This window comes from Candoia aspera, chromosome 2, assembly GCF_035149785.1.
Source record: "Candoia aspera isolate rCanAsp1 chromosome 2, rCanAsp1.hap2, whole genome shotgun sequence".
In the NCBI taxonomy this organism is placed as follows: domain Eukaryota; kingdom Metazoa; phylum Chordata; class Lepidosauria; order Squamata; family Boidae; genus Candoia; species Candoia aspera.
The window spans coordinates 168,820,620-168,837,197 of record NC_086154.1 but is presented as its reverse complement, the minus strand read 5'-3'; the positions used below and the strand labels follow the sequence as shown (position 1 = coordinate 168,837,197).

General features: G+C 40.2%; 1 protein-coding gene across 1 annotated transcript in view; it reads left to right on the top strand.

Annotated features, from left to right (window-relative positions):
* Window positions 1-601, top strand: part of TOMM5 (translocase of outer mitochondrial membrane 5) — an 86,705-nt gene extending 86,104 nt beyond the window's left edge. Inside the window, exon 3 of the transcript XR_010067303.1 lies at window positions 592-601. The gene's annotated coding sequence lies outside the window, so the exon portion shown is untranslated. The remainder of the gene's footprint in view (window positions 1-591) is intronic.
* The last annotated feature ends 15,977 nt before the right edge of the window (window positions 602-16,578 follow it).

Here is a 16,578-nt window from a genome sequence, read left to right as displayed (position 1 = left end):
GAAGAACACTGGAGGGTGAATGCAGAGAATGCAGAAGTGGATGGTTGGATGCAGGCAGGGAAGGAGAGCAAGGGGTTGGAAATGTTGAATGGAACAGAATACTCAAAAGCAGCAGATGAATCTGGAAGGGGAAGAGGCAGCAGGTGGATGGATATAGCTCATTTGTAGTAGGTACAGTTAGGCAGGATAATTTGGCCAAGGATCTCACAACAGGCAGCCTCTGGATTGGGTGTTGTATTAGTGCTGCAGAGTAGAGATGCAAATAATGCAGACAGCCAGCATCTTTTTTTGTTCTTTTTTCTTTGCAATCCCCAGAGACCGAAAGCATTGGTCCTTTCATTTGCATTTTTGTGGTAGGTGCCTCAATCTTTGCATCCCTTTAACCCAGTGTTTCTCAACCTCAGCCACTTTAAGATGTGTGGACTTCATGCTGGCTGGGGAATTCTGGGAGTTGAAGTCCACACATCTTAAAGTGGCTAAGGTTGAGAAACACTGGTTTGTTTCAAAGAGACTACAAGGTCAAAATGCACCATTGTGAAGCATATCAAGTCTTTTTTAAATTAAGGGGTTCGGTGGCTCCTTGGCCACTGTGAGAACAGACAGCTGGAGTAGATGGACCTGGGGTCTGATCTAGCAGGGCACTGCTTGGGACTGCATTATGTGTGTGGTGGTTTAATCCTTCCTTCATCAATCTTAATTCCGAGAAGATGTCACCCTCCCCCTTTTTTGGGGGGAAAACTTGGAAAAATGTGTATATATCACATTCCATACAAAATATTTATTATTTTCATGAATGTGAACATTCACATGAAACTGCATATACATGTTGGTGTATCAGATGTGGAAACAGAGTGGAATGAACATATGCCTAGAAGAAAGTGAAGTCTATAGAAGGCAAATAGTCAGATTCTTCTGTTGCTTACCTACCTCAAGGCTGAATTACTACCTTGAGCCATTTACTATTCTTCATACCTTCCACTTATTCAAAATTGTAATGGGAAGACTTCAGTTTGCAGAATTTGTGAATGGTCATTTCTGAATGATCAAAGAGCCAAATTTGTATGTAAGATTTTGACTAATTTTTCCAGGCAGGAAGTGAAAAAACAGTTGATCCCCTTTCACAAAGCAATCCAAGCTGATTTAAAAATAACTTGTAGGTCAAATTTCCCTAAAATAGAAATGAATTAATACAGATAGTTCTGCATTCATACACATTGTTAAGTTAATGCTTGTTCAGTGCAAATGTAATGCCCAGCTACATGCAGAGCAGGATCCATTCATGTACCATTTTTATTTATCCAGGCCACTGTGTATCATATATCAACAGGAACTGTATGTGATTACCATATGATTACAGCTCATCCGTTCCATCTTTGTCATTACATTGGGGAGGTTTCCTGAAGAAAAGTCTGACTGAAGGGAGAATTCCATGATCCCAAGGCAGCTTGAGTCCAATTACAGCCCATGTAACACGGAATTGATTGAAAATGATACATCTTGTTTTCTGTCTACCTCCAAATTACAGGCTGCATTAGTTAAATTAAAGGAAGTGTCAGAATGAGTTGGACTTGACATTAGGGAGAAGACAAATCCTCATCTCATTTGTACAAGAATCAACTAAGTTGGAGATTCCTAGACATTGTTTTTCAGGGGAAAATACAGGGGTTTGGAGTTGTGAACAGATCTGTCTGACTTATCCTGAGACAAGACATGCATTAGAATTCAGAAAGAGAACATCAAAGAAGGACAAACCAGATGCTGATTTATACTTGTACTGAAATGTTTCAGTTTCGCACTTGTCCAAAGCACAAAAATCTCAGAACATTTTGATTGGTTTAATGTCCTTACATTCTAATTTGTCAAAAGCCAGTAAAAGAAGAGTGAAAGGAATTTTTTTCTTCTTACGGTTTTTGCTTATGATAGTTATTTCAATTGAAAAAGTGAACTGCTGTACCATAGGGCTGATAGGAACATTTGGACTTTGGAAGAATTTCATGGGCAGTCTCACAAAATGTTTGCCAGTAGGGTTGGAATTTGGCCATTTACAAAATGATGGTCATGCTGGGTGTAGCCAGTCACAAATACCAGTTTCCCTTATTCTTTTTATCAGATTAGGAAATGGCATGCTGCAAAAACAAAGACTTGGTGCAACCAGCTTTTTTTCTGGAGCCTATTTGAAGCCTAGAGGCTTTCTTGGAAATCAAGATGACACCGGAGGCTGGCACTTTTCAGTTACTCTTTTTAATTTAAACATAATCAGGGGTCGGAGAGTCTGGCAGGTGCAAAGAGAATAACGTTTTCTGTATCATCTTCATGGGATGCTGACCGAAGAGTTCTTAAATTTCTGAGCAACTGGATAATCATCTCAATGTTCCATTTCTTCACAGCATCAATAGGTTGATGTCACAGTAGCCATGGCTCCTTCAACCAAATAGAATCAACTGGTATTCTCAAGAGCCTGTCTTCATTTTTCAACCAAGCAGCAACAAAGAATCATCTCTCTCCTTTAGCTAGGCAAGTAGCATCAACAGGAGATCACCATAGACTTCTTCCTCTAGCCAGGCAGTATTAGGAGGAGGTCACGATTTCAATCAAGCAGCATCAGCGTTAGCATCAGCAGGAGGATGAAGTCCTTCTTCAGCCATCTGTGGTCATAAGATAAGGGCCATTGTCACTTGCAGCATGACCAAATAGCCAATCTCTACCCTTCAGCCTGGCAGCATAAGCACATGAGAATTTTTTCTGAGACAGACATGTATAGGCACATGTTAACACAGACTTTTTTCTTGAGATATGCAGGAGAACTCCTACCATGGTGCCTCCTGCACTCTATCTTCCTGCACTCTATCTTGTGTATCCAAAGGCTGGGCCAGTTGACCCAACTGCCTAGATATTTCCTTCCTCCATCAAAACTATATGTTTTTTGTTTTCTCTGCAAAATTGTCCTGGATTTTCTAATTGTGCTTACCCATGTGGGTGAGTCTGTTCTCTTGCCAACCCTATATTGTACTGTACTTGTTTTGTTCTCTTTGCATTTATTATCAAAAGAGAGCTGATGGAAGCAGTTCTATCTCTGAGAGGAGGTAGATGTGATAGCATGAAGTTGCTTTGATGTGAAGCACTGTGCAGATGCTTCTTCCTGTTTTAACTACTGTATTAACTTCAAAAACCCAGTTTGGAATAACATGGTGGAATAGAATTATCAATGTCTTTCTGCCTCAACTCACAGCTCTGAATGCATAATAGATTAATATGGTTTCTCTCCTGAGCCTGACAGTCTTTTGGCTCCTTCAGTAATGTAGGTCTCCAAAGGTGGGAAGGAAAGAAAGCTAGTTTAACTTTAAATGAGTCACAAAAATCTAGATTCAATCACAGTGCAATCTTTTCCAATTACCTAAGTGTAAGATGGATGTGCACACAGATGTAATGCTGTAGGTAGGTTCTATAGGGAAAAGTCCTGCTGACACTGGTTGGAATCATTTATGAGGTCCATATTTAGCAGACCATATGTGTGGGAGTAGAAGAAATGCTTAAGGTCCCAAGCATTTAAAGACAGGAGCTTCAAAAAGTAATTACATGCATTGACAGAAAGCCTGCAGCTTTTTGTCCTCATGGTGAGAGAAAGGAGAAGAAAGGAAGGAATACTGTTTTTCCTTTAGGAGGCAAGCTGAGGGGAGAACCTTAGACTACCATCATTCAATCAAGGAATAGCAGAGCAGAAACAAAGAGAAGAAGAAAAAGTAGTCCTTTGCTTGTGATGACTTTTCTTAAACCTTTAATGGTGATTGGGATAAAATGTGTAAACGTCATTACTCCTGGGGCTGCATCTTCAATTTTATTGAGTTCACCCAAGGGTATATTGGGAGTAGCCACATCATGGTGCCCTGTCTGTCCCACTGGATTTCTGTTTTACAGTGGCTTCCATAATGTGATTGATAGTGCTTTAGATAGGAGTCCACAAACCTTTTGGACCAGTGGGCAGAGCTGGAGTTTTTTCAGGGGGGGGGGGAATCTAGCCAGTGACAAAACACCATTTCAAAAATAGCAAAAGGCATCTTCTAAGAATCAAATTCAAGGCAAATTCTGCATCTGAAAGCACAAAAAATGGCCTTCTAATGCTCCAACAGGAAGATTCGCCCCAGATTTCCTCAGATGCACAATCCACAATGCAAAGATATGAAAACCACAACCAATAACCTCCCGTTTCCCACAGGCACACATGGAAAGATACGTCATTGCAGGTTTCATGTAGCTGGCATCCATAGAATCCAATTAGAACTCCAACGGGCCATTAGCCAGTCTATGACTGCATCAACTCCAACTCTGATGTCTTGTGAATTCACTGAGGCAGTTCTGATGTTAATAAGCAACTTTCCCAAGGAAAAAAAAATGCTGTGTAGAAGCAACTTGGAATGATAAATGATATGACAGTGATGGATTGCCTTGTTTTTTGTGTGACAGAAGGCATATGTTCAAGACTGATAGCAACTCTTCAGGTAAAAACAAGGTGGGGAAGGCATGTACAACATGGTTTCAGGAATTGCTTCTAACCCTTTGACCAGCAGTGACCATAGGAGGCCCTTATGTTTTATTCTGTGAGTAATGGTCTCTGTGTGTTTGGAGGGGATTTTTTTTTTCTGTGCAGCCCCTGGCCCATTTTCAAACATGGCCTTTTTTTTTTATTGGCTTCTCTCCCCACACCAGATCTGGACCCATTCTGTTCTTTTGTTTAAAGAAGTACAATTTCTTTCCATCATTCCACTGGGAATAAAATAAATGAATGGACAATGAATAAAAATAAAATAAAAGTGAATAAAAAGAGACTGTGTGTGTCTATGTGCACACATGGAAGAGGGAACAGCTGACATTCCAGTGGAATATACTTTAATCCTTGAGAGAAAATCTGTTTTCTGGGCAAATGGTATATCATAGTACTTATGCTTGGCTTTGTCCAGAATACCTTTCACTTAGATATGACTAATACCAACTAGTAATCTGTGATCTACAAACCACCCTCCTTCCAGTATACCTGGTTGGTCACCTTTGGAACTTGGGCAACCATCAGATGAGTAACTCCTCCTAGTTGCATTTATTCTATTTAATCTGTTTGATAAACAGCATCTCCCAACATCCCTCAGAATTTGCAATGCCACCTCGTAATGCTGGTGGTTCGGACACATTTGGAATGTCACAGGGTTGCCTACTGCTGATCTAACCTACATAAAGTAGGTATGGAAACCAAGGTTTATAGGAAAAAGGGGAAAGAGAGAGAAGATCTAGCTTCTCAGTTACTATTGCTTTCAGCATTGCCTATTTGGAATCTTTTTCTTGCAATTTAGCTAGCTTTTGGGTTTGGAGCTGGGCTGGAAGAAAACAGCTGAAAATATTAGAGCAGGGTGATAAAAGGAAGAGAAAGCTAAGTTTGGGACTCTATGAACCTCTTGTCCCTCTTTATCTATGAATGGGGCAGACATACAGATGGGCTTCACTTTACATTCTCCTTGAGTGAGAATGATTGATCATGGTCCTAGTATCTATGTTTCTTATGTGACTCCAAGAAATGCCTCTGCTATTTGAGAAGTGCATCTGGCATGCTCTGAAATGAACAGCCTCCTCCCCTTTCCTCCCCGCTCCCTTTCCAATTTAGCAATTTGGCTGCTCTTCTGCATGTTTGCGATCACTCCACAACCATCAACCAAGTGTTTCTCGTTGGATGTTTCTGTTCTCAGAGTGATTCTCCTTTTCCTTCTTTCCAAGGTTTGATTCCCCTAAAATTTATGTATGATCCTCATTTCCAACCCAGGAATGCCACTTTCTCCTTATCTTAAAAGTGATAGAAATTTAACAGGAGCACTTGATACTTTTGTCTGTCAGTCTGTTTAAGGATTTTAAATATACCCTCTTCCCTCTCTACCTTATCCATGCTGGAATGGTCATGGAGGAAAAGTCCACTTAACCTTTCTGTTTAGAATTCTACATCCACATTGTCCAAATTTTCCTCTACTTATTCCTAAAATTAGGGAGCTCAAAGCCCTTCTAACCATTTGAAAGAATCTGTCCTATTGGCACAGCATTTTATCTCCATATCTGTGTGAGCGAGCGTCATTGGGTAGATAACGGTGAATGCAAGTGGCTTTGCCTCCCCTCAGTTTGACCTTTGTTAATACCATGTTGCATCCAAAGATGACTAATGAGGGACTGTTGCCCTTTGGCTGAGATAGTCTGCCTAATCTTGCCTCAGCAGGAATTCTCTTATGCTTGGTTAATGATGATTAATATTCTTCAGTAGTACAGTAAAATCCTAAGGAGGGTAACAACACTGCTTGATAGTTTCATACTGAATTCATGCAGATATTCTGGTTACTCTGGTTAAGAGGTTACAGTCCTATGTCTGAGTTAGAGGCAATAGACAGGCTCTCTATTGGATACAAATAATAGTTTGATCCAAGAATATATTACAAGCAATCCTGGTGTTAAACAAAATAGAAAACAAAATCATTATTGCCTTCTGTTATTCTGTCACTTTGTAAAAGAATGGACCCCAGGGTGATGAAGAGTTGAGGCCATGCAGAGGTGGGAAGTGGTGTAATATCTGGTTCCACTCATTCACCCACCAATGTAACAGTAATCAATGTTTTGTGGATGCAATGAAACTTGTTCAGCAATCAGACCCTTTCTTGGAAGAAGAATGATCAACCAAATATGCAAGGTAGCTTTTGAAAATTGGGGACCCTGGAGAAGATGGAATCATACTCTTAAAAAACAAACAAACAAAACAGAACACAACACAACAAAATTACCATACTTTCACTTTCAGCATAAGAATCCCCCCCTTCTCTTTTACTTCATATTACTGCATGATGCAACATTCCTTTCTTTACTCTCTTCTCCATCATCCTTTAAGAAGGGGATGAGTAGTCTTTTCCTTTTATGAAGAACTTGGGGAAGGAGTACATAAAGTTTTGCAGATAAAATATCTATGCCTTTCTCTTTCCTTCTTTCTTTCTTTCTTTCTTTCTTTCTTTCTTTCTTTCTTTCTTTCTTTCTTTCTTTCTTTCTTTCTCTTTCTCTCTTTCTCTCTTCCTCAAATATATACTACCACCCATCTCCCCCCGAAGAGGGACTCTTCCTAAATTATTTTATTCCAAAAATACTTGGAAATACTAAGAAAACTTTAGAAAGATTCAGTTTGGGATTCATCCAGATTTACTTCAGCTGGGACATCTCTTGAAATTGTCCCCAAAGGCCCAATTCGGGATCTGGATTTTAGCCAAGTCTAAAGCAAACTTCCACTTTTGACACTACTCATTGTTCTTTATTGCTTATACTGTGTGCAGATATATACAAAGCTCCTTCCCTTCCGTTCCCTTCCGGTTTTAGAGAGAAACAGCTTTGAATGGAGAAATTACTCAGGAGTAGGAAAAAGAAGTTTGATCTGTTTGCCATTTCTCCAGTCTGAATGGCTGCTGAGTATTTCCTGAGGGATTCCCAATGTGTGTCATGACAGTAAATGTGTCTGGAACTCATGCAGTTGAAAAACAAAATGAAACAAGCTTAGAGCGAATTGGAGAGAAGTAGATCATGGCAGGGAAATGTTGTTGTTATTTGTTAGTTTAAAATTGCCCGCTCCTTGCTGTTTTTTCCCTAAGAAAAATAGCTGCTATGTTTCAAAGTTTCTGTAGGCCTTGTTTTTTCTAGAAAGTGTTTCTTGGCATATAGAGAAGTGAGCTTGCAAACCATTGGGGAATGAAAGCTACATTGCACTCCTGATTGGCAAATGTCCTGGCTGGCAACAGAAAGTGCCTTTTCAGAACTTTTCACAGAATACCAGCAATGCCATGAGTCATGTGGATGGTTAAAATACATCCACTGCTTATCTGGGTATTTATTCAGTCCCTTGTTGATTCTTTTGCTGGAGTATAAAATTTCATGTATCCACATCATGTCTTCAGTTGAATGCTTCTAACTGTCAAGCATCTTTCTTGTTTGTCCCAAATTTAAAGCCTGTCCCATGGAAAGATAAATTGCTCTTCATGTATTGCCTTCTGAATGAGAAGGGATTGAAAATTAAAAGTCTGAATAATACCCCACTATAGCAGGCATATTTGGGTAGCTCTAATTTATGGCTTTCACTTTGAGTTCCCATCTGATGCGTGCTACCTGTCGTTTCTTCTAGGAGATGCAGCTTGTCTAAATTGGATTGAGGGGCACATTGTTTAGCAGCAGTGCTGATCTGGTATGCACAGAAAATTAATGCTTCTGCACACATCAGATTTTCTGCTCAGTTGCTTGTGAATCCATCCTGGGCCCAGACGCATTCATAATGAAAAAAAGGACCAAGGTCAAATTCAATCAGGTGGGGTTGTCTAAAGACACTGCTTTAGCCTGATGTGTCTTACATCTTACATTTCTGCAGGAAGCATGAGAGCAAAGGGCTCTCTCCTTTTCTTTGTAAAAGGGTGATGATAGAGAAGAATAACACTTGAAGAAAATTATATAAATAGAAGGCATGAATCATGTAACTGGTTCTGCTACAGAAGCCTTGAATATGTTATCAGACTTAGCATGCTTAGAAGGTGACTAGTATCCCACGAAGATGTTTCAACACAGGGGTTACATGCGGCTTTCACTACTTGTGCTGCCACATTCTGAATCACGGTAAGTGCATATGCCATAATCCAACCTTGAGGCTAGTAGCACATGCGGAGGTCTCTGTTCTCCAGGCCATGAAGCATCAGCCAAGATAATAAAAGGCTTTCCTTGCCACTGAGGTTATGTGGCTGCCCAGTGTTGATGCTGGATCCAGGAGGATCTCCAGGTTGCACACCTAGAATTTAAGGGAGTGGAACCCCAAATCAATGTATCTCCTGAATTTCAAAAGTCCAGCCCCCAATAACAATTCTATTTTGTCTGCATTTAATTTTAGCTTATTCTTCTTCACCCAGTCTTGACAGCTTGGAGATGTCTAATCCTGAGTTATTGGAAACAAATACAGCTGATAATAATTAGTGTATTGATGACACTATTCCAATCTGTGAATGATTTTGTAAGTAGGTTAATATAAATACAGGTAGTCTCTGTTTAGCAACCACAGTTGGGACCAGCAACTTGGTCATTAAATGAAGCTGTCGCTAAGTGAAACCATGACTGTGCTTATGATCTTACTTCAGATTTCCTTTGCTTTACAGATCTGCAAAGGTCATGAATCTCATGAATGCGAGGATTGGTTGTAAACTTACTTTTTCATCATCGTCATAACTGAGAACAGTCACTAAACAAGGCAGTCACTAAACGAGGACTACCTGTATTAAATTTCATGGGAGGCAAAATAGAGCCTTGTGGGATGCCCCATCCCAGGATAATTCTCAAAAGCTGATGAAAGGTTGACTTTTCCCTTTTCCCTGGTACAGATAATCCACTGGCTTAACTGAGACCATCTTTAGGCCCAACCTGGATGTAGATCCAGTGAGAGAATCCATTTCATTACAGCTCCAGTAGTGGCAGACATGTGCTTTCTCCATCAGCTTGGCTATATAGTTTTTAAAAGTGGATTCATCCAAGAATGGCTTCTTAAGCAAGGAACTTACCACTTCCCTCTCTAAGGTGGTGGGAAATTGTGTTTACAAAAAGGAATTATTAATGATCTGAGTGATCAGTGGCATGGCTGAAGTCTCTACAGGCCTTTGTAAACTAAGCCATAGGAAGTTCCAACATACAAGCAATGACTCAAACAAATCCAAGAAGCTTATCTACTTCCTAGGAGACAAACTATGAAACTTACTCAGACAGATGTTAGACTATCTAGTGACCATCCTAGGTATGGTACCCTTTAAATTCATATCAAGTTCAGCACAAAACCATGCAGTCTTGTTCACAAAGAACCAGTCAAGCTGCTTATAATGTAAATGATATATTTAGCCTGTTTTCCCCCTGAAAAACCTTTATTTAATCCAACTGTTCTTTGCATTTTAAGGTTCTTTGTATCTTTTTTCTTTCTTTTCTATTTTTCTTTTACTCCCTGCCCCCTTCTTGCACTTTTAGCTTTCTTTCTGATTTCTTTCTTTTTCTTGTCTTTTTCTTATTTTATGTCAGTTTGTATTGGTTTTTATCTTCCTTTTAAAAACTTTTAATAACATTATATAAAAAAAGAACCAGTCAGGCTGCTTATAATATAAATGATATATTTAGCCTGTTTTTTTCTGAAAAATATTTATTTAATCCAACTGTTCTTTGTATTTTAGGGTTCAAATGGATGCTTGGTGCTTCAGTACATTCAATAGATTTCTTCTTTGCAGGGGGGATGCTTCTGAGCCATGAAAGCAAGGGAGATGTCCATTGAACTGAATGGGGAAGTCTTTGGAAGTGAAAGTGTCCAGTGCCACATGTGTTGCTCTGTAAATTAAGGCATTTTGTCAGATTTCAGTGATCAGTCAATATTAATTGAACTAAGTGGAACAGATGTGCTTTATATGTTAATTTTTTTTTTAATCTGTTCAGTTGTGTCTGATTCTCAGAGACTGCCTGGACAAGGCCCTGCAGTTTTCTTGGCAAGGTTTTTCGGAAATAGTTTGCCCTTGCCTCCTTCCTAGGGCTGAGAGAGAGGGACTGGCCCAAGGTCAGCCAGCTGGCTTTGTGCCTAAGGCAGGACTAGAACTCTCGGTCTCACAGTTTCTAGCCTGGTGCCTTAACCACTACACCAAACTGGCTCTCTTATATGTTTATATATCTATGGAAAACAAATCTGAAAACATACCAGATGAGTAAATGGCCAGAAAGAAATAGGAAGAGGGGTTGAAGTAATGGATATTTGTCAGTGATATTTAGATGTTAGCTCACAGGAGACATTGGTGAAGTTTCAAGGAAACTGACACTTTTGTGCATTGTATTAAATTGGAAGTGTTGTTGGCTGGAGCCTTAAGGTCACTATAATGCCATGTTGATATTGTTTCAACATTATGATCACCAGATACACAGTAATGAACACACCATATATCCATTTGAATTAAAGATTTTGTAGAATTGTGGAAACAACTGAGATTTGAATTTGTGATTGTTCTGCTAGTAGAATTAGTTTGAACCAGAAAACACTGAGCTTTACCATACAGTAAATCATAGCTGGGTCTCAAATTTTCCCCTCTTCTCCTTTCATATGTAAACATTTGTTTAACCACATCATATTGTACCTTTCCTAGTCCTCCATACTGTTGGCTGATAATGATCAAGAGAAGGAAATGTGTGATAACATCAGGATAGAGTTTGCTTCTAATTCTAAAATATCCTCATAAAGTGCCATGGTTAGTGGCAATCTCAAAATATATAGCTGTGTTCTCAGACTCACTGTTATTCAGAAGGTCTTAATGAGGATTAGGAAGGCTTGAAGAATGATGCAGGACATGCAGGTACATTAGTATCAGGATCTCTGGCCTCATGCTGATGCACAGATGATGGAGAAATTTGTGAATAGTTGACCAACCTGAAAAGGACCTCAGGAATACAAGCTTTGCTAGAGAAACCCAAAAGTCAGCATGGCCAGCAATTCCTTTGTAGACTGCCCTCATCTCTGACTTGCCATTGTGTGGAGAACAATCTGCCACTTTTATTGAAACAACATCTTTCCCTACTGCTTTGAGCAGCTTGCAGAAATGCATACCTGCTCCATTTGGAGCTGACCAAGGTCCTGAAACCTGCGATCTGGTTGCCTCACTGGCAAATCTTGCCAACACTCTTGCAAAGTTGAAGCCTGGAAAAAGGACAATAGGTCTTCTACAACAATATAGCAAAATTATACCATTACACGGTATAGCAAACAGAGAGCCCTGAATGTGTACCCCAAAACATCTCTTAATTTAAAGATGTTAGTTTACCCTTGGTTCCAAGTCATTCATTACTTTGCTGGATTGTGAGTACAATTTCACACTTAAGTAGTTTCCGTTGTATTTCAGTGGGCTTTATACAGGAAAGCCCCATCCTGGCACTGTAACTCCCTAGATCTCCTGCCAATGTAAGTTTCAAGTTTTTCTTTCCTCTTCTTTAACAATTTTTCAGAATAGAATCTAGAGAGGGCCAGATTAATACCTTAAAAATGATTGCGGGCCACAAATGAAGAGCTGGCATGCCAATTAGCTAGCAGCACATCAGTAGCAATGGAGCTAGGAGTGTCCATGAGGAGTGGAAGCACTCAGCAGTGTACCTTTCAGGGAAGAAGTGGCTGCGAAAACCTAGGCAGCAGATCCTTCCTGGTGATGGTGATGTTTGGCGGCAGTGGGTTGGATATTTTTAAAAAAATGCTGGTGGGCCACACAAGTGAGCTTGGTGGGCTGCATGTGGCATGCAGGCTGTGTGGTATGCCGGTCTGATCTTGTGATGGAATGTGAGGGTGACCTTGGAAGATGGGGGGGAAGAGATGCCCCCTAGGGAACGATCAGATAAAAGAGAAGGGAGTCCACAACAGAGTAAATGGCCAGAGAAACTAACTTAGGAAGGACCCGCCCTAACTACTCAGGTGGTAAATAGGGAGGGTGGGAGGTTTGTACTTTCAGGTTTGCTAGATTCTCTTTAGTAGCCTTACAATAAAGTAGAATTAGCTTGTCTGGGAGGGCTGACATCAATCTAGCAAGTCTGAAAGTACAAACTTCCCGCCCTCACTATTTACTGCCTGAGTAATTAGGGCGGATCCTTCCTAAGTTTCTTTCTCTGGCCATTAACTCTGTTGTGGGCTCCCTTCTCTTTTATCTGATGGTTCCCTAGGGGGCATCTCTTCCCCTCCATCTTCCAAGGTCACCCTCACATTCCACCACAGATCTAGAGGTTCTGCCCATAATATCTTACACACATACATCAGTGCTAAACCAAATCTCTTATGGAAGATTAACAGCTTTTGGTAGCACAGCCTATAAACCTGCTTCAATCTGTTTAGCTGTCATTTAAAAACATAAATCCTGACAATTAAAAGACTGGTTTGTATCAACTTTGTAAGGAAGAGATCCTTGCAATATTTCAATTCTATTACTTCTCTATATGTGTTTCTGTTCTATAGATAAATTGTGCATATATTTTAAATAGGATCTTTTCCAAGTGTTACATAAAGTAGGAATGGAAAGAAAAGAATATTGTATTATATCTACTCTACTAACATTCTTAATGGACTTGATAATGTCACTAACAACATAGGTTGCTCATATGGTTGTTCATCTTCCAATGTGGCACATCCCATCTTGTGTCAGCAATGCCCCATTGCTCTTTACATTAGAGAAATTGGCATGTTTATAGAAACAGCTACTTGGTATCACAAATCTGATGTCAGGAGTGGTAATATTAAAAATAAGAACAACAGCTGAAGAATCCTTCAACTTCCCAGAAAAACTTCCCAAAGGACTTCAGTGTAGCATTTCCTGAGCAAAAGAATTCCCTTTGCAAGTATTTCTGTACTGTCCAGCCCAAATGACTCTTGGTGGTATAAAAGATGATTTCATTACAAAGCAGCTGGGTCAGAATTCATCAGCAGTTATCAATGGATTAAATTAGAGATAATTTTAAATCACATTCTGTGCTAAACACTTTATTAATGGAAGAATGCATATGTCAGATGTAAGAATTATTTTGTTAATAGCCTCTGTCAATAGATAATTATTACTGTCTTCATTTCATTTGCCAGAAATCACTGTTTTCCATCCTCCAGACTTCTTGTTCAGGACAATATTCTATACATCTGTTGAAGCCAAGTCCTCAAAAGCTTCTATCATGTTATGTTAGGAATTAAAGAACCACAAGATTCTCTTGTTTATGTGCAACAGAACATGATCAACCCTCCAGAAACCACTGTACTGTAGCCCACCTTGTGGATCTGAAATGACTGGGATAAAACAAAAGTGAAAGAACTGTGTAGATTTCAGAATTGTTATGATATACATGTCAATTCAAAGACTGCCAAATAGCCATAAATAGACCATTCTGGTGTAGATATATGTAGTATATACATGAGTGAAGTATATGTATCAAAATGAGTTCTTTGTAATTATTCTAGACTTCACATCTTATTTTCTTTGCTAGGTAATGCTAATGCCAATATTTGTGTGTGGTACATGCAAGAATGTCCCCAAATCAGGATTGAATTATTGTTTATTTGTTTAGTCGCTTCTGACTCTTCGTGACTTCATGGACCAGCCCATGCCAGAGCTTCCTGTCGGTCGTCAACACCCCCAGCTCCCCCAGGGACGAGTCCGTCACCTCTAGAATATCATCCATCGACCTTGCCCTTGGTTGGCCCCTCTTCCTTTTGCCCTCCACTCTCCCTAGCATCAGCATCTTCTCCAGGGTGTCCTGTCTTCTCATTATGTGGCCAAAGTATTTCAGTTTTGCCTTTAATATCATTCCCTCAAGTGAGCAGTCTGGCTTTATTTCCTGGAGATGGACTGGTTTGATCTTCTTGCAGTCCAAGGCACTCTCAGAATTTTCCTCCAACACCACAGTTCCAAACCATCTATCTTCCTTCTCTCAGCCGTCCTTATGGTCCAGCTCTCGCAGCCATATGTTACTATGGGGAACACCATTGCTTTAACTATGTGGACTTTTGTTGTCAGTGTGATGTCTCTGCTCTTAACTATTTTATCGAGATTTGTCATTGCTCTTCTCCCAAGGATTAAGCGTCTTCTGATTTCCTGACTGCAGTCAGCATCTGCAGTAATCTTTGCACCTAGGAATACAAAGTCTTTCACTGCTTCTACATTTTCTCCCTCTATTTGCCAGTTATCAATCAAGCTGGTTGCCATAATCTTGGTTTTTTTGAGGTTTAGCTGCAAGCCAGCTTTTGCACTTTCTTCTTTCACCTTCATCATAAGGCTCCTCAGTTCCTCTTCACTTTCAGCCATCAAAGTGGTATCATCTGCATATCTGAGATTGTTAATGTTTCTTCCAGAGATTTTAACTCCAGCCTTGGATTCCTCAAGGCCAGCTTGTCGCATGATGTGTTCTGCATACAAGTTGAATAGGTAGGGTGAGAGTATACAGCCCTGCCGTACTCCTTTCCCAATCTTAAACCAGTCCGTTGTTCCGTGGTCTGTTCTTACTGTTGCTACTTGGTCGTTATACAGATTCTTCAGGAGACATACAAGATGACTTGGTATCCCCATACCACTAAGAACTTGCCACAATTTGTTATGGTCCACACAGCCAAAGGCTTTAGAATAGTCAATAAAACAGAAATAGATGTTTTTCTGAAACTCCCTGGCTTTTTCCATTATCCAGCGGATATTGGCAATTTGGTCCCTAGTTCCTCTGCCTTTTCTAAACCCAGCTTGTGCATCTGGCAATTCTCGCTCCATGAATTGCTGAAGTCTACCTTGCAGGATCTTGAGCATTACCTTACTGGCATGTGAAATGAGTGCCACTGTTCGATAGTTTGAACATTCTTTAGTGTTCCCCTTTTTTGGTATGGGGATATAAGTTGATTTTTTCCAGTCTGATGGCCATTCTTGTGTTTTCCAAATTTGCTGGCATATAGCATGCATTACCTTCACAGCATCATCTCGCAAGATTTTGAACAGTTCAGCTGGGATGCCATCGTCTCCTGCTGCCTTGTTATTAGCAATGCTTCTTAAGGCCCATTCAACCTCACTCTTGGATGTCTGGCTCTAGCTCACTGACCACACCGTCAAAGCTATCCCCGATATTGTTATCCTTCCTATACAGGTCTTCTGTATATTCTTGCCACCTTTTCTTGATCTCTTCTTCTTCTGTTAGGTCCTTGCCATCTTTGTTTTTGATCATACCCATTTTGGCCTGGAATTTACCTCCGATGTTTCTAATTTTCTGGAAGAGGTCTCTTGTCCTTCCTATTCTATTGTCTTCTTCCACTTCCACGCATTGCTTGTTTAAAAATAATTCCTTATCTCTTCTGGCTAACCTCTGGAATTTTGCATTTAATTGGGTATATCTCCCCCTATCACTGTTGCCTTTTGCTTTCCTTCTTTCTTGGGCTCCTTCTAGTGTCTCAGCAGACAGCCATTTTGCCTTCTTGGTTTTCTCTTTCTTTGGGATGTATTTTGTTGCCGCCTCCTGAACAACGTTGCGAACTTCTGTCCATAGTTCTTCCGGCACCCTATCTACTAAGTCCAGTCCCTTAAATCTATTCTTCACCTCCACCGCGTATTCCTTAGGAATATTAGTGAGCTCACATCTAGCTGATCTGTGGGTCTTCCCTAATCTCTTTAGTCTGATCCTAAATTGTGCAATAAGAAGTTCATGATCTGATCTACAGTCAGCTCCAGGTCTTGTTTTTACCGACTGTATAGATGTCTGCCACCTTTGGCTGCAAAGGATGTAGTCAATCTGATTTCGGTGTTGTCCATCTGGGGAAGTCCATGTATAAAGCCGTCTCTTAGGTTGTTGGAAGAGAGTGTTTGTTATGCAGAGTGAGTTGTCTTGGCAAAATTCTATCAGCCTATGTCCTGCTTCATTTTGTTCTCCCAGGCCATGCTTACCTGTAATTCCAGGTGTCATTTGACTGCCCACCTTAGCATTCCAGTCTCCTGTGATGAAAATAACATCTCTTTTAGGTGTGTTGTCCAGTAGGTGCTGCAG